Source organism: Hevea brasiliensis, chromosome 3 (assembly GCF_030052815.1).
Source record: "Hevea brasiliensis isolate MT/VB/25A 57/8 chromosome 3, ASM3005281v1, whole genome shotgun sequence".
Lineage (NCBI taxonomy): Eukaryota > Viridiplantae > Streptophyta > Magnoliopsida > Malpighiales > Euphorbiaceae > Hevea > Hevea brasiliensis.
Genome location: NC_079495.1, coordinates 77,804,559 through 77,828,105, shown reverse-complemented (window position 1 = coordinate 77,828,105; position 23,547 = coordinate 77,804,559).

Below are 23,547 nucleotides of genomic sequence, written 5' to 3'. Positions count from 1 at the left end.
ATGACATTGGACAAGAAATCTGTCCTTTCCCCCACAACTGTAATCTCATTACCCTCAGGAGTTTTCAAAGAAATTCTCTTCAATTTACAATCAACCATTGCCTGATGACGTGACAACCAGTCCATTCCCAAAATCACGTCAAACTCATGGAAAGGTAACTTAATCAGGTCTGCCAAGAATTCATACCCTTGAATCCTTAACAGGCAACCCTTGTATACTTTGTTCACCACTACACTGTGGCCCAATGGATTAGTGACCAGAATGTCTTGGTCACTCTCCCCTACTAATATCCCCCTTTCTATAGGTAAGTTGATGCAGATGTATGAATGAGTGGATCCTGAATCCACCAATGCATGCACAGATGTATTGTAGAGGGAGAACGTACTCCTGATGATGTCCAGGGCATCCTGCTCCTCCTGAGCTCTCATGGCATAGGCTCTTGCAGGTGGTCTGCTCTCAGGCCTCTCTGTGCTCGAGATCTGAGCCTCTGTGATGGTCCCACTGCCTCAGATTTGCTAGATTTCCTACCCCTTTGTGGTGCAGGAGCAGGTCTATCTGCTTGTGTTGGAGCAGCTATAGTAGTTCTGCGTGGACAGTTCCTCAACTGATGCTCTGTTGACCCACACCTTAAACAGGCACCAGTCACTCTCCAACACTCCCCCTTATGCCACCTCAGGCAATGTGGACATGCAGAAGATGCTGGGGCTGGTCCCCTGAACCCCATCCCTGGAGAGCTGCCCACTGATGGTGTGGACTGACCTCTCCTAGGGGTAAATTGTGGCTTGGGCCCCTGAGACTGACCCTGACCTTGTGGTTGACCTGAACTCTGTGTAGGTGGACCTTTAAACTTCTTCCCAGGTGTAGGAGATGAACTAGACTGACCCGAGCCCCTCTTTTGCTGTCTCTCCCTTCTAGTCTGCTCACTTATTCTTACTTTTTCAACTTTTATTGCAACTTCCACTAACTTGGTGAAGTCTGTGATTCCAAAGGCAGTGATCATGATCTTTATATTGTCATTTAATCCTTCTTAAAATCTCTTACACCTTTCAGCTTCATTAGGGACTATCTCCCTTCCGTAGTGGCTCAATCTGACAAATTCCTTTTCATACTCGGCCACTGTCAACTGTCTCTGCCTCAGGTTAATGAATTCCCTTCTTCTCTCTTCTAAGTATACACTACCCACATATTTCTTCTTGAATTCGGAGAGGAAGAAGTCCCAAGTTATTACTTCTGGCTGTACTTCACTGGACACCGTATCCCACCATTCATATGCCTGTTCTGTTCAACCAATTTTCGGCTGCAATAGAATCATCTTCTCTCTTGCCAAAGAAGTCCACTGCTCCAAATTTTCTCAATCTTTCCAGGTGTGATTTCGGTTGTGGAGGTGGTGGTGGTGTTGGCATTACCCCAGCCATTTGTTTGAAGAATTCGGCCATTTGCTGGAACACGGCCTGTGGAGGTTGAGCAGGCTCTGATGGAGCTAGCGGAGCAGGTTCTCCCCTACCCCTAGTCTCAGCTGGTGCAGGTGGAGCATGACTCTCCACTTCCTCCTCAACTGCTCTTTCTGATGTAGGGTCCATATCCTATTTAAAATAAGAAAGACAAACAGATCTGCATTAGTGTCACCTCGACTCTTACAAATGCAATGCATGGTATGGACTCAATCTAGGCCTAGAAACGCCTAAACCGTGCTCTGATACCACTAAATGTGACACCCCTTACCCGTCTACAGTATATCCGAGTAAGATATGTCACACAGTGTACCGGAACACTCTATTTTATCTCAATCATTTTTATTCTTCCTTAATTTATTTTTATCATAGTTTTAAATATAATTTGTGAAATATAATTTATTTAAGTCATTTATTGAAATTATAATTTATTTGAGGTTCCGAAAATTTTATAGAAAATCCGGCAGAGTACCGGCTAAAAATGGAGAAAACAGTTCTTCGGAACCTGTGAAAAACACTTCCAATAATCATTTCCAACCATTCTCAAACTCCAATAATCATCAAAATCTCAATATTTTTCAACAACATTTTCATTTCTTAATCATTCATTTCTCATGGTATTCATATATAAGCAATAAATAAATACTCAATTTTCTACTCATAAACACAATTTCCATTATTTACATTAACATCAAAATACATTACATAAGTCTCAATTACACAAGAGAAAATAAAAGTTCGTTACAAAATACCAAAATGAAACCTAGTGTCCTACCAATGCACTGAAGATGTTGAGGTGACACGGATACTATGCAGAGCTGTAGGAGGTCTCACCCAGTCTGGGGTCTACTGGGCTCTCGGTCAGTATCTCCAGAACCTACGCGTGGCAAAAGCAACGCGCTAAGCAATAATGTATAGTGGTGCCAATAATAAAATAAAAAGAAATAACAGGAAGTAAATATGCAGTGCATGTTTTGATGTCTTATGCAGACAATTTCTTTTTTATCATTATTGGTAATCTTATTTATTATGTACTAGTTCTATTCATTATTTCATTAAATTTGTTCACTTTCATTTCTGGGTGCCCAAGTAACCTATACTGGATGACTGGACTGGATAAACGGGTAAACTGGCACTGGGTATCTAGTACCTCGGGCCGTCACACCATCGGTCACATATGCATCTCCCGGTGTGCAACAGAACAGCTAATAAGCTGTAATAACAATAGGCACAAGGCCAAATATCAACACAATGTCAGAATGGCTAAAAGCCATGAAATCACAGAATAGCATAATGCCATGTGCAGTACTACTAACTGAACCCTATTGGTATGCCAAGCTATCCAAACCAATCTTGTTAGGTATACTAGGGCATTTCACACTTTTAAGTTTCACAATTTTTGGAATTTAAGTTTTAGTGTTACTATTCCATTTATTGGTCTAATTCTGCAGGTCACCTAGGGCAGCCACACTAAACCTAAATCCCATCACTAAACACACTTCATTTTTGTTTACCAATAAACAAATGGTCACAAATTGACCATTCAAATGTTCCTACACCATTATAGGATTAAAACCTCAATTTGGTCAAAACCCTAAATTCTCAATTCCTCTATTCTTCCATTAACTTATAATATAGGGTGCTAAGTGTTAATTTCATATCAAGGATAGCTTATATACTCTTTTGATCTAAAAAAAAATCATCAAAACTCTCATAAGTCCATGGCTACGAAAAATGGTAAAAATTCATCATGCAACTTTTGTTTAATTTTACTTAATTTTCACACTTAATTCCTACTCCATATATGATATACATAAAATTTCTAGAAGGAATTTGCACTAACCTCTTTTGGGAGATAACTTGAGCTTATAAATCTCCTTAATTTCTTCTTATAATTGCTGCTTAGAGATGGTTTAAGGTGTGAGGAAGAGGTTTAGTGAAGAAAGTTTAGGGTTTTATGGTGAAAAGGTAAGGTTTGGCATGAGAGAAAGAGAGAAGCTCTTCAATGGTGGAGGGAGAAGATGGCTGCCCGAATTTGGGAAGAACAGTCTGGTTTCTTTTTATTTTTTTATCCTTATTTATTAAGTTTTTATCCTCTTAAAATGTTTGTCAAGCTCCCATTGGTTGGCACTTTAATTTATTGTAAATTTTAATTTAAACTTTATGACATCATGGCTTATGTCATAGGTCTAATTTTTGTTTTAAATTTCTTTTCTTTTCTACTCATTTCTAATTTAATTTTTAGCAATATTTATTCACATTTTATGCCATAATAATTATTTACTTAACTGGACAAGTTGGCCAAAAATCATCTCTGAAGACGAAATGACCAAAATACCCTCCGTTTGGCTTAACAGACTAAAATTGTCTGTACCGATTGAAAAATTTTTCTAAACCTTTTCCTGGCATTCTAATGCCATAGAAACCTCAATGACTCTTCTCTGGAGTCCCAAAAATTATTTTATGAATTTTTCCCTGTACATCAGACCCATCTCATGTACTATCAGTAGAAGAAATTGAAGTGAATCCAGACCTCACATATGAAGAAGAACCCATACAAATTCTGGCTTATGAGGTGAAGCAGCTATGGAACAAGCAGATAGCGTTGGTGAAAGTGCTATGGAACTATCATTCGGGCCAGGAGGCTACTTAAGAACGAGAGGAGGACTTGAGGAGACAGCACCCACAGCTGTTCAGAGATTGATACCAGGTAAAATTTTGAGACGAAATTTATTTTAAGGGGGGGGGGGAGAATTGTAACACCCTCGTTTGCATAGCCTGGTAGATTTCACTGTTTCCGGTGACCGGTGTCGGTCCGGACAATTAAGGGGATTAGAACCACACTTAAGTCAATTAGAGAAGCCATAAATACAAATAATTAGTAATGTTCAATTAGTTAAGTATAAATAAGAAAAACAGAACATAAGAAGTTAAACGAGCCGAGAGTCACAGCGATGGGTGACCTTCTCGGGAAGGACTGCGAAGTCGTTTTAAACTCAAATTTCAAACCGTAAAATGTGATGCTGCAGTCCTTAGGACCCTTATGAACACAGTGGAAAAGAGAAAATCATGAAAAAGAACTGTTAAGCCAGTCAAATAATTAGGTTAGGGAGCCAGAAGAAATATGAAATTAATTGTAAATCGGGTTGAACCGGTGAAGGGCAATTTGGTCAATTGACCCCGAGAGCTGACTCTTGACCTAACTGTCAAATAAAATGGGAGATAAGAAAAATTCGGGATCGAGAATTAAATTAAAGAATTAATAGAAAAAAAAAAGAAGAAAAAATGAAAAAGTTAAAAAGGTAATGACATCATGTGGTGACACATGCATGATGCCATAAGTATTTTAATTAAAAATTTATTTAATTAGAATTATGGTCTTCCTAAGACATAAAATAACAAAAAAAAAGAAAAAAAAATTATTTCTTCTCCCATTGCCGTCACCTCTCACCTCTCTCTCAAAATCCACCATTGAAGCTTGATTTCAAGCTCCATAAACCCTAAAAATCTCCCATAAATTCCCTAATTTTGTTGATTAAAGCTTGTCTAGGCAACTTGAAAAGATTTTTGAGCAAGGAAATAAAAGAGGAAAAGGAAGGAATTGAGGAAGAGGAAACTCCAAGTTAAGGTAAGCATTAAATTGAAATTTAATATTTAAATTTATATGATTTGAGTTACTTTAGCTTATAATTTTAATTTAAAATGAAAAGAGAATTATTGTTGAGGGACCATATGGGAAATTCATCCAGCCTATGTAGGGGTGAGAATTGCATGCATTTGATTGAATTAAAAGTAAACATGAGCTTGAATGAGTTGAGTAAGTAAGTTTATATGTGTTGAATTAATAAAATGTAACAAAAATTGTGAGTTAGGGTTTGGACCTAGGGTTTGGGAGGCAAAATTATGAGAAATTGGTAAATGATATGTTTGACCTATTTTGAAGTTAAAAATGGTCATTTGGAACCTTATTAAGTGTGTTAGAAGTGTTGGAATTAAAAGCCAATTCGGATTGGATAAGGTCATGTTGCTGCAGCAAGACAAAACCTCCTTTGAGGGACCAAAAATGAAATTTTACAAGTCTAATGGATATGGGACCAATTGGGATAAAAATAGGTACTAAATGACACAATTTTCATTTAGGAAGCCTGCCCAAAAAGTGACTAAAACCTAGTGAACAAAGTGGCTGAAGTCGGAAAATCGCAGGCTGCCTCTGCACAAACTGTCCAAATGAACAATATTTGTTCATTTGGTCATAACTCGAGCTAGGCAGGTCAAAATGACCTGAAATTTTACCAGAAATTAGATAAGATATAGATCTAAAACTTTTATGAAGAACACCAACCCAAATTATGCCATTAACCCAATCAAAATACTGAGCAAAGTTGGTGACCTGAATCTACAGAACTGCAGATTGCCATATGAACAGTAAAGTTTCAATGGCTATAAATCTCTCTAGAAAACTCCGATTTAGGCGATTCTTGAACCGATGGAAACCTAAGACATAGTATAATATTTCATATGAAGAAAATTAGACTAAATTATAGACCTAACTTGATCAAATTGCTGAACGAAGTTGGAATCAATAATCTGCCAGAATAAAATTCTGCAGCATGAACAGTAAACATAAATTGCTTATAACTTGAGCTACAAAACTCCAATTGGGGTGATTCAAAGAGGAGAATAAACTTAAGACAATAAGGAACATTTTCTATGAAGAAAGTTTTACCAAATTCCAACAGTAAACTGACCAATGAAACAGTACAATTAGGGACACCAAAATTGAAAATTTGGCAATTTTGTCTAAAAGGCCTAAGTTTTGAGAAAATGACCAAAACCAACAAGTTTAGTGACCAAAATGTGGTATGTGGGTGAAGTTGGAATTCCCATACCTATTAAGCCTTAGACATTCAATAATTTGACTTAAATAGTGCAGTGAATAGTAACCAAAAACACAAAATTTCAGGAACATCGAATTTAGCACGTTAGAGCTAGGTAAAAGTGAAGTTAAATTTTTTGTTGGATTTGTGCTAAGTTATGGTACTGAAACACTGTGAAATTGTGTGTTTCAGTGGAAAAGAATACCGGGACAGAACCCGAGGAGTCGAGCCAAGGCCAACAGGCGACTCGTTTGAGGTTTGTGCACAACGTATATTTTTTGTAATCATCTTTTGCATACTGTTTTGAATAATGTGAAATATTGGATTATGGCATTCTTATGATGTTTTGATTTAAATTGTTGAAAGTTATTATGTATATTGAAATGACAATGTTTAGCAAATTGTTAAGATAAGTTTTGAAACCACAGTGTCATGACCATATATTTGAACACCTCACTAGCACGACTAGTGGGGGTAATTAGTTTCGAATTTTGATTCCTTCTCTGGAGAAGTGTTGAGGTGTGCCAGTAGAAGAGGATGTGAATGGATATCCATATATTTGAGCTAGCTAGCTGTGACACCCCTTACCCGTCTACAGTGTATCCGAGTAAGATATGTCACACGGTGTACCGGAACACTCTATTTTATCTTAATTAATTTTTATCATAGTTTTGAATATAACTTGTGAAATATAATTCATTTAAGTAATTTATTGAAATTATAATTTATTTGAGGTTCCGAAAATTTTATAGAAAATCCGGCAGAGTATCGGCTAAAAATCGAGAAAATAGTTCTTCGGAACCTGTGAAAAACACTTCCAATAATCATATGCAATCATCTCAAACTCCAATATCAAAATCTCAACATTTTTCAATTTCATTTCTCAATCATTCTTCTCATGTGATAATCATGTATAAATCACAGATAAACATTCACTTTTCCTTTCACAAACACAATTCTCATTATTTACATGAACATCAAAATACATTTCATAAGTTCAATTACATATGAGAAAATAAAAATCAGTTACAAAATATCAAAATGAAACCTAGTGTCCGACCAATGCACTGAAGATGGTGAGGTGACACGGACACTATGCAGAGCTGCAGGATGGACTCACCCAGTCTGCGGTCTACTGGGATCTCGATCAGTATCTCCAGAACCTACGCGTGGCAAAAGCAACGCGCTAAGCAATAATGCTTAGTGGTGCAATAATAAAATAAAAGGAAATAACAGAAAATAAATATGTATTGAATGTATCGATGTTTTACTGGTTTTATACTTGTTATAATCATTTATTTCATTAACTTTATCCACTTTCATTCTTTTGGTTGCCCAAGTAACCTATACTAGACGACTGGACTGGATAAACGGGTATACTGGAGCTGGGTATCTAGTACCTCGGGCCGTCACACCACCGGTCACGTATGTATCTCCCGGTGTGCAACAGAACAGCTAATAAGCTGTAATGACAATAGGCACAAGGCCAAATATCAATACAAGGTCAGAATGGCTAAAAGCCATAAAATCACAGAATGGCATAATGCCATGTGTAGTACTGCTAACTGAACCCTATTGGCATGCCAAACTATCCAAACCAATCTTGTTAGGTATACTAGGGCATTTGATACTTTTGAATTCTTCAATTTTTGAATTTCAAGTTTTGGTGTCACTATTCACTTTATTAGTCAATAAAAATGTTGACTTTTGCATAGAAAATAGGTGCATTGGTTTTAACACTCCCAATGTACCACATTTTGCATTCAAAACTTGTTGGAATTAATTACCAATACCATTTCTAAGCTTAAACCAAGGGAGCAGAATTTTCAGTTTTTTGTACCCCAACTTTACTGTTCCATTAGTGACTGTTACAGTGGGAATTTGAGGAAATGGTAAACATGAAAGTTGTTCCTTATTTTGTCTAGTTGAATTTATTTTTTTGAGTCACTCCATTTGGAGTTTTGTAGCTCCAGATATGGTCCACAAACCACAGCTGGCCGGATTGCAAAACTGCAGAATTGACCATATCTACAAGCAGTGAGCAAAGGATCGCCACTGCCTTGTTGGATAGGTTCTGGTCATAATTTGGGGTAGGTTTCTTCATGAAAGTTGTTTGTCTATATCTTAACTTGTTGCTGTAAACATTTCAGGTCAATTGACCCATTCTACAATGAGTTATGGCCAAATGAACAATTACTGTTCATTTGGTCATTCTGCAGATTCTGGTTGCAGGGTATCCGGATTGGGGCCAGTTTTTGGTCCACTTTCTTTGGTCTTTTGGGCATGGTTTCTTCAGAAAAATTGTGCCATTATGTGTCTAGTTTCATGTCCAATTGACCAAATACCAATTGAACCTACACAGCCAAAGATATGGCAGTCCAAACAGGCTGGACTCACAGCCTCACCTGCTGCTGTCACTAGGCAGCCTACCAATTTGGTTTGTAACACTCTAGTTCACTTCAAATTATGGTCAAATTACCTCAAATGGTCACTAATTGACCATTAGAATGTTCAATCATCATTTCATAAGCCAAGTCCAAATTTCACTCCCAAAACCCTAATTTCCCATTATGATTCACACCACACACCTTAGTTAACACTTTCATTCCTTATATATATATATATATATATATATATATATATATATATATATATATATATATATACACACTTTAAACACCCTCTCTAATCCACTCTAAGCCCATCTAAACCATCAAAGTCATAACCCTCACTAGGAAGCCAAATTCCATGGTATACATACATATGAGTTTTAGTCCATTTAATTCACAATTTCATATTAATTTCAAGTCCCTAACATGGAATAAAAGAAATATATGCATAAATAAGCACTAACCTCTTGTAGGGTAGAATTTTCCAAACTTAAACTTCACTTTCTTTCCTTTTCTAGGCTGCCAAACACTTTCCCAAGAGGTATGGACAAGTTTTAATGAAAGGTGTCTAGGGTTTAGTAGTGAAACAAAGAGAGAAAGTGAGTTTTGGTTGAGAATCAATGGATGGAGAGGGGAGAAGGGTTTCGGCTGGCTGAAGGAGAAGAAGAAGACCAGAATTTTTTTGGTCTATTTTGACTCTTTTAAGTATTTTAAGAATGCTTGTTAACTTGTGATTGGTTGGGAGTAAGATAATGACATCATGTGATGTCATTATCCCTAATTTTCTTTATTTTTCTTTTCTTTTCATCTCTACTCATTTTCAATTTAATTTTTAGTAATGTTTATTCATATTTTATGTCATAATAATTATTTACTCAACTGGACAAGTCGGCCAAAAATCGTCTCTGAAGGCGAAATGACCAAAATGCCCTCCGTTTGGCTTAACGGGTCAAAATTGTCTGTACCGATTGAAAAATTTTTCTAAATATTTTCTTGGCATTCTAATGCCATAGGAACCTCAATGACCCTTCTCTGGAGTCCCAAAAATTATTTTATGAATTTTTCCCCGGGAACCGCAACTTCCCTCTGGGTTACCCATCGCTTGGGCACCGGCTCATTTAACTTGGTTGTATTTTATTTCTAAAATTTTTACTAAATTTTTCTTATTAATATTTGAGTTAATTATGGTTCCTGACTTTAGTTTAAATATTTTTCCGGACGTTCTAGCTGTCCGGACCGACACCGGTCACCGGAACAGTAGAATGTACGGAGTTGCTACCGGGAGGGTGTTACACTAGCCTTGTGATGTGATTTCTCTTTAACCTATGGCTATTGAGATTCTATTTGTTTCGAATGGCATGATCTAACTGTGGGTTTTATGAAATGTGTTTTGATACTTCGAAATGAACTTGGTTTGCATTAAAATTTCATAATTCATGTTTTGTGTTTAATGCTCATGTTTAGTCAAATTTTTGATTAAATATGATTTATATTCTGATAAAGATTATTTTAGTATGTTGTGCACCACTGAGTCCTAGTACTCAGCGATAGCTTCTATTGCTGTCACAGATACAGAGACTAGAGGAGCAGCAGATTGAGCTGCTGAGGTGTGAGGAGCTATTAGCTTAAAGTCTTCGGGTATAATTTATACCCTAACTGTAAATATTTCTTTTGATGTATATATTGCACATAAATGTATGGACATGTAAAAATGGGTCTTGAGCAGTTTGTATAAAAATTGTATAAAGTTGTAATATAAATTATAGTTTGAAATTCTCTTAATGTAAATTTTGTAATGATGTATCTAAATTGTTTTGTTTCTAATGAAATATGAATGGAACTATTTTATTTAATTTGAATGAAATGGATTGCTAGTATTTTGATGATCATTCGATAGTCGATTTGAAATTTGAAAGTTGATAAATGTGTTGAGAAATTGATTGAGATTGAGTATGAAATTGAACCAGTTGTTGAGAAAAATTTTTAGAAGTGCTTTTTACAGGTATTTGAAGAACTGTTTTCTCAAAACACAGAGGGAACTCTGTCAAAATTTTTATAAAATTTGCGTAAAAATAAAATGGGCAAAAAATATTGACTAGTTTTAATTTTAACTAAATGTTTTAAGTACTTATTAGAAAATGCTCACCACTTATCAAAAGTAAGAAATTTGTTTTAAAATCCCTTGTAGGGTGCTTAATGAGTTATCGGTAGGTGAAGTTTGGTAGTTCATTAAGTATTCTACAGGATCATGTTATGCCTTACAGAGGGGTAAGGTGTGAAATGTTTTAGTGGTATCAGAGCAAGTTTTTGAAGTATGTTTTAAATTGTGAATTTGTGTCTTTTCTTTGTTAAGTATAACTGCTCAATGTCCATAATTGTTACATACAGTGCATTACATCATGAATATGAACTAACGGAGGGAAATCTCCATGTGTTACTTGTTCAAGAGATACCCTAACTTCAGCCTGAAATGGAATAAGAGGATCGCTCAGTTGAGCAGTCTGTTGAAGCTGAGGCACAAGGGGAAGCCCCAGCTTTACCAAATGTCAGTGGGTCAGTAGCACCAGCCTCGCAAATGCCGCAGTTCCCTGCACAGTTTGCACAGCAGATGGCGGTAATGTTTCAACAAATGGTTGGGGGTATGCCTGTTCAAGCTCCACCCCAACCACCTGTGGCACAACCACTGCCTCCAGCCAGACAGAGTGATAAGTTATTGAAGTATGGGGCCGCATAATTTAAGGGTACAGTGGACCCTTTGGAGGCAGAGCAATGGCTTGAAAGAATGGACAGAGTATTTAAGAAGCTGCACTGCCAAGATGAACTGAAGTTTGAATACTCTGTGTCGCTACTGCAAGGGGATGCGTATGATTGGTGGAAGACCATCCCCCACAGCTTGGTTGAACCACCAGTGACCTGGGATGACTTCATCAGAGAGTTCAGATAGAAATACATCCCAGATGCCTATGTTGATCAGAAACTACAAGAATTTTTGAGTCTGAAACAAGGGAACCGATCGGTGGCAGAGTATGAGAGGGAGTTGTCCCGCCTGAGTCACTATACGGGAAGTCTCCTTACTACCAGCAAGGCAAGGTGCAAGAGATTTGAGACGGGTTTAAAGCCCAGCATAAGGATGCAAGTTATGGGATTTCGACACAGCAACTTCTCAGAGCTTATGTCTCAAGCACTTGAACTGGAGAGAATTGAATCAGAAGCAATCCCAGTGAAAGAAAAATAAGAAAAAGCTGAGAAATCAGAAAAAGACAAGGGGGAAAAATCAATTGAACAGAGTTCTGGTGCTACCTCTGGAAAGAGAAATGTAACACCCCTAAGTTCGGTAGTGCGTTCTACTGTTCCGGTGACCAGTGTTGTCCGGACAGCTAGGATGCCTAGAACTACAGTTCGTTATGAGTGAGGAGACATAAAATAATGAAATACAAGAAAAGAAAATATAAGAAAAACAAAGGAAAAATAATAGCAAAGAAATGTAACCAAGTTAAGCGAGCCGAGAACCCTAGCGATGGGTGACCGCACCGGGAAGTCACGGCGTGGACCATTGACTAGCCCTGGACTGCGGGGAACCCTGAAAAATATTTTTAGGACTTAAAGAGACATCAATTGAAGTATAAATATCATTAGAAATATCAAAGAAAAATTAAATAATTAGTACAAAGAAAAGTGAGAAATCGAAAAACAGGCAAAACCCGGTGTTACCGAAAAATCGGGAATGCAACCCGAACAGGGGCATTATGGTCATTTGACATCCCGAATTGTCTTTTAACCTAAATGTCCATTAAAAATAAATAATATTACACTTAGAAAATAAAATGAAGAATTAATTTGGTGGTACCTAATGTAAATAGCCAAAAGTGGAGTGAAAATTGTGTAAATAACACATTTAACATATAAAATGATTAAACTAAAGTGAGTGGACCACTAAGGAACAAACTAAGGATTATAAAATGTGTTAGTGGGAAGATTTCTCCACTAAACACTTCATCTTCAAGCTTGAGAATCATCCATGCCGTAAATGAAAAGCTCCCAAAACCTCCATGGCCATTTTTCTTTAAGCTTCATGCACTCCTTCAATTTACCTCCAATCACCTAGGTAGCTTCACTAAAAATTGTCCTCACATCACAAGGAAGAGCTTGATACCAAAATCAAGAAGTTTAGTGAAGGTTTAACAAGTCCCAACCAAAGGTAAGTTTGTATTTTTGAACATTGCTTTGTTAAACTTTGTATACTTGTTATGGGTGTTTGAATTGTGAAGAAAATTTTCAAGTATGAGGAGTTCTTGATATATCAATTTTGGACAGCCATGGAATTGTATGTTTAATGAAATATTCATACATATATTTGATGAGAAATTATTTGATTAGGGTGATTTAATGTCCTAGTAAATTATTCCACATGTATATGGTGATTGTGCACTTGGAATGAAAATTGATGAATTGTAGGACACTTTGGCATTGTGGAACAATTTGGCAGCCTTGGGACTCTTTGATAAATGTATGAGTTCATGAAGATATTGGCAGAATTATGACATTGAGGATTGATGGATATGTATATGAATTAGTTGTGTAAAGTGTATGTAAAAACTAGAAATGTTTATGTGTATATGTGATTGTATTTGGACTTTGTGAATTAGATTTTTATTTGGTGTATTGAGGATGTTCGTAATCTGCCCAAAATGACTTTAAAATGAAGTGGTATATGGTTTTGGTAATGTACCAAAACAGAATTAGTAAGGGAAGTGGACATATAGTAAGGTAAATGTGTCATTGATGTATGTTTAAGCAAGGTAATTAAGGGCAGTATGCATTTTAGCCTATAACTTTAAATGTGTAACTTCAATTGGTATGAGACCAATTGGAGGTGAAACTAGGCACAAAATGTGCCAACTTTCATTACGAAAGCATACCAAAATTCTGCTTGCAAAGGTGACATGAAAAATGACCAATTCGGATTAAGTGCAAGTGAAACCTGAAAACTGACCAATTGGGCAGCAGTTAATGTATAGGCCATAACTCACTCAAAACAGGTCCAATTGACCTGAAATTGTAACCATGAATAGTTAAGATCCATACCTACAAGTCTCATGAAGACACCAAAGCCCAGAAATGACCATAAGCAAGTCAAACAGCTTGCACAAGTTCGGGTCCAAAAACTGGCCGAACCAAAGTTGACCAAATTGACCTAAAATGACCAAATTTGATGCCATTTGACCAGCAACAGTAAAATGACCATAACTTGGTCTACATAACTCGGATTGACCTAAAATTTTGCCCCGCGTTCCGTAAGAGATAGATCTACAAGTTTGTAGTTTTGACCAAAATCCGAAAACCGAGGGAATTAGGTCATCCGACTAGGTCAAACTAGTATACCGAAATCCAGCAAGTTGCATTAAAATGCACTAAACAAGGAAATGTGTTTGGTAAAACGTACCAACCCTAAAACCCTATCGAATGTGACATATTAATGACACTAAAACCTAAATTACCTAGAACACATCGAGGGTCGGTATATTAGGTGATTAAGCAAATAATAGCTTTCAGCGAATTATTTGTCAAACATTATCGATAGAGACAGTTTAATTTAGTACTGAAACACTTCAAATTGTGTTTCTCAGTTAATAAAGACTCAGGGAAAGGGAAGGAAACATTGAGTCTAGACTAGGAGACAGTCATCAGAGGTTTGTGCATAACTAGTTTTTAACTGATTTTGTTTTGAATATTTCATATGATTAAATGACATATTTTTCTTATGTATTATGTTCAGCAAGCATTGGATTTAATTCAATGATTATTGAAATTATTATAGTATGTATGAATTTAGCTTTGTGAAATGGTATTTCCATAAGTATTAAGCATTGTTATGGATTGAATAAATTATGTTCTGGAAAATTGTGATAGAACATGTTTTGAATTGTGATGGTAATTTTCATGGAAAAATGCAAATTTATGATTTGAATTGTGATGAGCATAAAAAAATTATTGGATATTGGAATTGAATTTGAATTGAATTATATTGTGATTTATGCTCACTAAAAGGATTGTGATATTGTTTTATATCTCACTATAGATGCTTGACTAGGTTATTACCCGTCTCTCTCATTTGTTGAGAAGACAATGGAGTTAGTTGTGTTTTGATTACCATGGTACGTGCACAGGCTTAGATTTTCCTCTGATTTGAGGTTAGATCTAAGTTTATTTTATCGTTATGGCCCTTGCGGAAGATTCATTATTGTGATGGTACTGTGCACGATGATTCGACCTCCCCGACCATAGGGAGTTATAATCTGATTCGACCTCCCCGACCATAGGGAGTTATAATCTGATTCGACCTCCCCGACCATAGGGAGTTAGAATCACATCGAAGATGGCCCTAACGGATTAGTCTTACATAGTTAGTGAGATAAAGAATGATTTGTGAGATACAGCATGGTTTTTGAGATACAACATGGTTTTGAGATAAAGATTGATTTTTGAGATACATAATGATTTTTGAGATACAGAATGGCATTTGAATGGTAAAGAATTGTGATTTCAATTATGGTTTATGTATAATTGATTTTGTTGGAATTACTTAAATGGTTAGTCATGATTTGATAAATTGAATTTTGTGATCAAAGTCATTTATACAAATGATTTACATTATTGGCAATGAATATTTTGAGTTTTGGAATTTGATGAGTATTCAGATTTCCAAATTATTTATCAGAATTTTGTTAATGTATATTGTACTATGTTTTAAATTATAGTTGTGCATCATCGAGTTCACCACTCAATGATAGCTTTGTATCTTGTCGCAGTAAGAAGAGCATAGAGCGTTGAGTAAGTTTCTTTGAAGACACTATCGCATCACTGTGTATATTATAGGTATACCCATGTACATAGGTCTGATGTATGCATGTAATAATATGTATGTAAATTATTTGAGCAGTTGTAAATTAAAATTGTACATTGAAGTTGTAAAGTGAATTATGAGTTATTTTGACTTGTAAAATTTGTATTATATTTCTTTTATCTCATCCTTTGAAAATACTGAAAAATTGTTGTGGATTGAGTTGAGAAAAATATTGTGTTGAATTTTATTGGAGTTGAGATTGGGAAAAATATTGAAGTGCTTTTTACAGGTTTTCTGAAGAACTGTTTTATCCAAAATACAGATGGCACTCTGCCAAAATTTTTACAGAAATTCCAAATAAGTCAAATGTGTTAGTTCTATCACTTCAGTTCACAAAAGTTTTTAACACCTATAAATAGTGCTCACCACTGTGAAAGAAGTAAGAAAAGTTTTTAAAATCCCTTGTAGTGTATTTAATGGGTTATCAGTAGACGGAGTTGATAATTCATTAGGTATACTATGGGATCATGTCATGCCTTACAGAGGGGTGGGGTGTGACAAGAAAGAAGTTTAGTGGACCTAGCAGGGGTCGAGGTGGAAGATTTGGTAGGGGCCGATTCTTCGGACAGAGACCTCCTAGGTCTGGTCAGCAGTCGAGCAGGGGTTCACATTCTGCCCGCCCCTGTGAGACTTGTGGCAAGATTCATGGGGGGGAGTGTTATTAGGCCACTAGAGCCTTCTTTAACTGCGGAGGCAAGGGTCATTTAGTAAGAGACTGCACTAGTGCTCCGTCTTCGAGATTTGGTCTAGCTCCTACTACTGCCGAGGGATCTATTCAGAGTCCTGCTCCCAGAGGTTCACAGTCAGTTGGCAGAGGAAGAGGCAGAGGTAGAGGCACTACTTCAGGCAGTCAGGGCACAGTTGGTTAGTTAGGACAAGGAAGTGCTTCTACCAGAATCTACACAATGAGACAGCGAGAAGAGGCTGAGACTTCTAATGTGGTAGTTGGTGCATTCTCTATCTCTGATCAAAAAGTATTTGTATTATTTGATCCGGGTTCAACCCATTCATATGTTAGTGCTAGCATAGTCAGTTCACTTGCTGTTCCATGTGTGCAAATGGGTTTTGAAGTGCTAGTAACTAGTCCGTTAGGACAGGAGGTCCGGGTCAACAAAATTTATAGAGACTGCCCTTTGGTGATACAAGGACATGTTTTCCTATCAGACTTGATTGAAATGCCCTTCAGAGAGTATGATATCATCTTGGGCATGGATTGGTTAGCCAGGCATCATGCCATGATTGACTGTAGATTGAAGACAGTCACTTTTGGTCTCCCTTTGTACGGTGATGTGGTAATATATGGGGAGAGGCATTTACTGCCATCAAACATCATTTTAGTTATATTGGCCAGAAAAATGATTAGGAAAGGGTGTGAGATGTACTTGGCACATGTGATAGACACCCAAGTGGTAGTCCAGCATTGAGGGACATCCCTACTGTATGTGACTTTCCGGATGTGTTTCCTGATGAATTGCCAGGATTACCTCCAGAAAGAGAGGTGCAGTTTGAGATTGATGTTATGCATAGTGTGGACCCAATCTCCATAACGCTATATAGAATGGCACCTGCAGAATTAAAAGAGCTGAAAGTACAATTGTAAGAGTTGCTTGATAAGGGCTTTATTCGCCCTAGTGTGTCACCTTGGGGAGCGCCAGTATTGTTTGTAAAGAAGAAGGATGGCACTCTCCGGTTATGCATTGATTATCGGCAGTTGAATAAGGTGACAATAAAGAACAGATATCCATTGCCCTCATTGATGACTTGTTTGATCAGTTGAGGGGTGCAGCTGTGTTCTCCAAAATTGACTTGAGATCAGGTAATTATCAGTTGAAAGTACAAGAATAGAGTATTGCTAAAACTGCCTTCAGAACCCGTTATAGCCATTATGAGTTTTTGGTTATGCCATTCGGGTTAACTAATGCTCTGGCTGCTTTTATGGATCTGATGAACACTATCTTCAGACCATACCTCGACCAGTTGGTTGTGGTATTCATAGATGATATATTGGTCTATTCGAGGAATGCAGAAGAGCATGATAGACATTTGCGGATTGTACTGCAGACTTTGAGGGAGAAACAGCTACATGCCAAATTATCGAAGTGTGAATTTTGGCTGAAGGAAATATCTTTCTTGGGGCATGTAGTATAAGAAGAGGGCATTAAGGTAGATCCAAGTAAGATTGAAGCTATCCTTAATTGGAGGCCACCCAGAAATGTCACAGAAATTCGCAGTTTTCTGGGTTTAGCTGGATACTACCGTAGATTTGTAAAGGGATTCTCCATGTTGGCATCTCCAATGACTAAGCTGTTGAGAAAGTGTAACACCCCTATTTGTATAGCCTGGTATATTTCACTATTCCGGTGGCCGGTGTCGGTTCGGATAATTAAAGGGATTAGAACCATACTTAAGATAACTAGAGAAACCATAAACACAAATAATTAGTAATGTTCAATTAGTTAAGTATAAATAAGAAAAACAGAATATAAGAAGTTAAACGAGCCGAGAGTCACAGCGATGGGTGACTGTCTCGAGAATGACTGCGAAGTCATTTTAAACTCAAATTTCGAACCGTAAAATGTGACGCTGCGGTCCTTAGGACCCTTATGAACACAGTGGAAAAGAGAAAATCATGAAAAAGAACTGTTAAGCAAGTCAAATAATTAGGTCAGGGAGCCGAAAGAAATATGGAATTATTTGCAAACCGGGATGAACCGGTGAGGGGCAAATTGGTCAATTGACCCCGAGAGCTGACTCCTGACCTAAATGTCAAATAAAATCAAGGAAAAGAAAATTTCAGAATCGAGAATTAAATTAAAGAACTAATAGAAAAAAAAAAGAAAAAAAAGAAGAGGAAAATGAAAAAGTAAAAAGGTGATGACATCATGCATGGCCTCATGCATGATGCCATAAAAATTAATTAATTTATTTATTAATTTAGATTTTGTGGTCTTCCATAAGCCAAAATTTATAAAAGAAAAGAAAAGAAAAAAAATAGAAAGCTCTTCTTCTTCCCTTTGCCGCCTCACTTCCTCCCTAGGTCCTTCATGAAAATTCTTCATTTAAGCTTACACTTAAGCTTAATTTTCCTTACTCAACCTCAATAACCCTCATAAAAACCTCACTAGAGCTTGTTATTGCTACTTAAGAAGAAGATTACAAGAAGAAAGAAGAACAAAAGATAGAGATTTGAAGATCTAAGAAAGGTTAGTGTGCTAACTTACAATTTATTACTTTAAATGCATATTTAGTTGTTGAAATGAGCTTAGAAACTAATGAAATAAAATAAAATATAGGGGGAGGACCAAACTGAAATTTAGGCCTGGTTGAAGGGGAGTATGATTTTGTATGGTTTGATGGATTTGAATGAGTTTAAAAACCTTATTTAGTTGAATGGTTGAGATTGAAATGCTTAAATGTGATTGAATGCAACAATTTAGTGTGATTAAGGTTTGGAGGCCTAGGGTTTTGAGGCAAAAATTTGAAGAAATGAGTAAATGATGTGTTTGACCTATTGTGAAGTGAAAAATGGTCATTTGTGACCAAATGAGTTGTGTTTGAATTGTTGGAATTGAAGCTAAATTCGGAGGGTGTATGGTCATGCTGCTGGCAGCATGACCAAGTCAACTTTGAAGGACCAAAAATGAAATTTTACAAGTCCAATTGATATGGAACCAATTGGGGATGAAAATAGACATCAAATGACAAAAATTTCATTCAGGAACCATGCCCAAAAAGTGACCAAAACCTAGTGAACAAATTGACCAAAGTTGGATAAGTGCAGTCTGCCACTGTACAAACTGACCAAATGAACAGTATTTGTTCATTTTGTCATAACTCGAGCTAGGTAGGTCCAAATGACCTGAAATTTTACCAGTGGTTAGATGAGATATAAACCTAAAACTTTCATGAAGAACACAAGTCCAAATTCTGCCAGCAACCAAGCCATTTGGCCACCCCAAGTTGGTGACCCAAAACTGCCAGCACCAAAATTTGCCCAGAAAATCTGGGCAATCCGACAGCCATGGTTCAAATGGCCATAACTTGAGCTACAAAACTCCAATTGGGGTGATCCAAAAATGAGAATAAACTTAAGACAATAGGGAAAATTTTCCATGAAGGAAGTTTTGTCAAATTCCAACAGTAGATTGACCAATGGAACAGTGCAATTAGGGACACCAAAACTGAAAATTTGACAATTTTGCCAAAAGGACTTAAGCTTTGAGAAAATGACCAAAACTAACAAATTTAATGACCAAAATGTGGTATGTGGGTGAAGTTGGAGTTCCCATACCTATTAAGCCTTAAAAAGTCAACAATTTGACTTGAATAGTGTAGTGAATAGTAACCCGAAACACAAAAACTTTGAGAACGTCGAAATTAGCACATTAAAGCTAGGTAAAAATGAAGTGAAACTTATTTTTAGATTTATGCTAAGTAATGGTACTGAAACACTGTGAAACTGAGTGTTTCAGCTGAAATAGACTTGGAAACTTGAAGAGACTGAGTCAAGGCTTAAAGGCGACTCACGTCAAGTCTGTGCACAATAATTGTTGTTTAAATATATGATTCTTGAAATTTTGATTTTTTTTTTAGTTAAATACGAATTGTGTTGCCATTTATGATTGTGGATATGACTTTGAAAAATTTACTAGATTTCCAATAAATTATTAGAATAAATTGTTTTGAATTGATTTTGTGTTCACACTTAGCATGACAGTATCACATTATTCCTCCTCTATTTATGAGGTTGAGATCGTTTATTTTCCTCCCTCTCTGGCTTGCCAGTTGAGGTTGAGATCGGATGAGTACTCATTAGCTAGCTAGCCACTTCCCTCATTGATTTCGATTAATGGCGTTGTAGATTGCTTTGTCGTGGTGTACAACACGATATTGATCAGAAATTTTGTGTCATGGCTTAAGTTGTGTATGATTTTGGCAACACTGTGTTTATTAAATTATTTGGCTAAATTGTGTTATTATGAGCTTTGATAATTTGTGAAATGTGATTGAGAAATATTTAAATTGTGTTTCATCAATGAATGATTTATGTATTTTATTTTAAAATTTTTATTGTGCACCACTGAGTATTTTTATACTCAGCGATAGCTTATTTTGCTGTCGCTGATAAGAGCAAGGAGAAAGCAGCAGAGTGAGCTGCTATCGAATTGTGGACCACACTGATCTTTTTGTACGGGTATTATTTTATACCCTTGTAGTTAATTTTGATGTAAATATAGTAATGTTGTATGTATCAATGTAAGTTGAGCAGTTGTAAATAAATTATAATCATATTATTTTTGGATTTCCTTCTGTAAATTAATAATTGTACATGTGAATTTCATATTTTATGCCTTGTGAATGGAGTTGTTAAATATTTTGATATGATAAATTTTGATTTGGATTGTGGAATTACCTTGAAGTGATTTGAATTGAGTTGATTGAGATTTATTGGAGGATGGGAGTTGTGGAAAATTTTTGGAAGTGTTTTTCTCAGGTATTTGAAGAACTGTTTTCTCCAATTGCAAACGGAACTCTATCAAAATTTTTATAAAATTTGCGGCAAAATTAAAATGGACAAAAATTTTTACTAGTATTTAAACTTTGAATAAATGGTTTTTAATTTCTACCAAAATGCTCACCACTTCCAAAATGTAAGAAAATTGTTTTAAAATTCCTTGTAGGGTACTTAATGAGTTATCAGTAGGTGAAGTTCGGTAGTTCATTAAGTATTCTACGGGATCATGTTATGCCTTACAGAGGGGTAAGGTGTGACATGTTTTAGTGGTATCAGAGCATGGTTTTTCAATAAATTTTGACTATGTGTATGAACATTTTATTGATAAGTACAACTACTCAAGTGTCTTTAATTGATACATATGACATATTTACATCATGAATATGCACTAACGGAGGTCAACCTCCTTGTGTTTGATCTCAGGAAGTAGAAAATTTGGGAAAATGGAATGGAAGGAGGAGATCATTCCGAAGAACAATCTGTTGAGGCTGAGGTTCAAGGGGAAGCCCCAGCACTCCAGAACGTGAGTGGGTCAGCCACTCCAGCTCCTGCTCCAGCACCGCAGTTCCCTGCTCAATTTGTACAGCAGATGGCTGCGTTTTTCCAGCAAATGGGGGGGTAATGTGCCACCCCAAGCTCAAATGCCAGTACCTGTAGCACAACCACAGCCCTCAACTCGACAATATGAAAAATTGATGAAATTTGGGGCCACCGAGTTTAAAGGCACTGTGGATCCACTGAAGGCAGAACAGTGGTTGGAAAGAATGGAGCGAGTTTTCAGAAAACTACAGTGTACGAAAGAGATGAAGGTCGAGTATTCTGTTTTCGTGTTACAAAGGGATGCATATGAATGGTGGAAGACCATCCCCCATAGCCTGGTTGAGCCACCTGTGCTGACATGGATAGACTTCCTGAGGGAATTCAGGCAGAAATGGGTTCCTGATGCATATGTAGATATGAAATTACAAGAATTCTTGAGTTTGAAACAAGGGGACAAAACCATAGCAGAATATGAGAGAGACTTCTCAAGGCTAAGCCACTATGCTGGAAGCTTAGTCTCCACCCCCAGAGACAGATGTAAGAGGTTTGAGTCCGGATTAAGGCCGAATTTGAGAATTCAAGTCGTGGGTTTTCGACATCAGAAATTTGCTGAATTGATCTCACAGGCCCTGGAACTGGAAAGGATAGAATCAAAAGGGGCTGTGAAGAAGGGTACACAAGAAAAAGAAAAGACTGAAAAGACTATGGGACAAGCATCTGAGAGTGGTTCTGGAAAGAGGAAACAGTTTGGGGGATCCAGCTCCCGTAGATCTGGCAGAGGCAGATTTTCTGGCCAACGACCACCCTGGCAGTCGCAGACCCAGCAGATACCCGAAGAGCTCACATCCGCAGTGTGAAACTTGTGGTAGAACTCATGGTGGGGTTTGTTTCAAGGCCACCGGTGCATGTTTTAACTGTGGAGGGAGCGGACATTTTACTAAAGATTGCACTAGTCCGCGCCGATCTGGATCTTTTGCTACATCTGAAGGATCAGCCCAAGTCTCTGCACCTAGAGGGTCACAGTCAGCTGCTAGAGGTAGAGGCAGAGGTAGGGGTCCTGGTAACACTCCTAGAAGTCAAAGCACTGTTAACCAGCCAGTACTGGGCGCACTGGGCCAGAGTGTATACCATGCGTCAGAGGGAGGAAGCTGAAACATCAGACGTTGTAGCTGGTAATTTTTCCATCCTTGACCAAGATGTACATGTGTTATTTGATCCTGGCTCCACACATTCGTATGTTAGTGTTAGGGTGATGTGTTCTACTGCTATTCAGTGTGTACCAATGGACTATGATGTGCTAGTAACTAGTCCATTAGGCCAGGAGGTCAGGGTAAATAGGCTATATAGGGACTGTCCTTTGGTGATCCAAGGACATACTTTTCTATCTGATTTAATTGAAATGCCCTTCAGAGATTATGACATTATCTTGGGCATGGATTGGTTAGCCAGGCATCATGCGATGATTGGTATCAGAGATCAAGATCACTTTTGGTCTTCCTCAGTATGGTGATGTAGTAATACATGGGGAGAGACAGTTATTACCTTCAAACATCATTTCAGCTGCACTGGTCAAAAAAACGATTAAGAATGGGAGTGAGGAGTACTTGGCATATGTGATAGACACCCAAGTGGGGAGTCCAGCACTGAGGGACATTCCTACTGTATGTGACTTTCAGGATGTGTTTCCAGATGAATTGCCAGGATTACCTCCAGAAAGAGAAGTGCAGTTTGAAATTGATGTTATGCCTGGTGTGGACCCAATCTCCATAACACCATATAGAATGGCACTAGCAGAACTAAAAGAATTGAAAGTACAATTGCAAGAACTGCTTGACAAGGGCTTCATCCGCCCTAGTGTGTCACCTTGGGG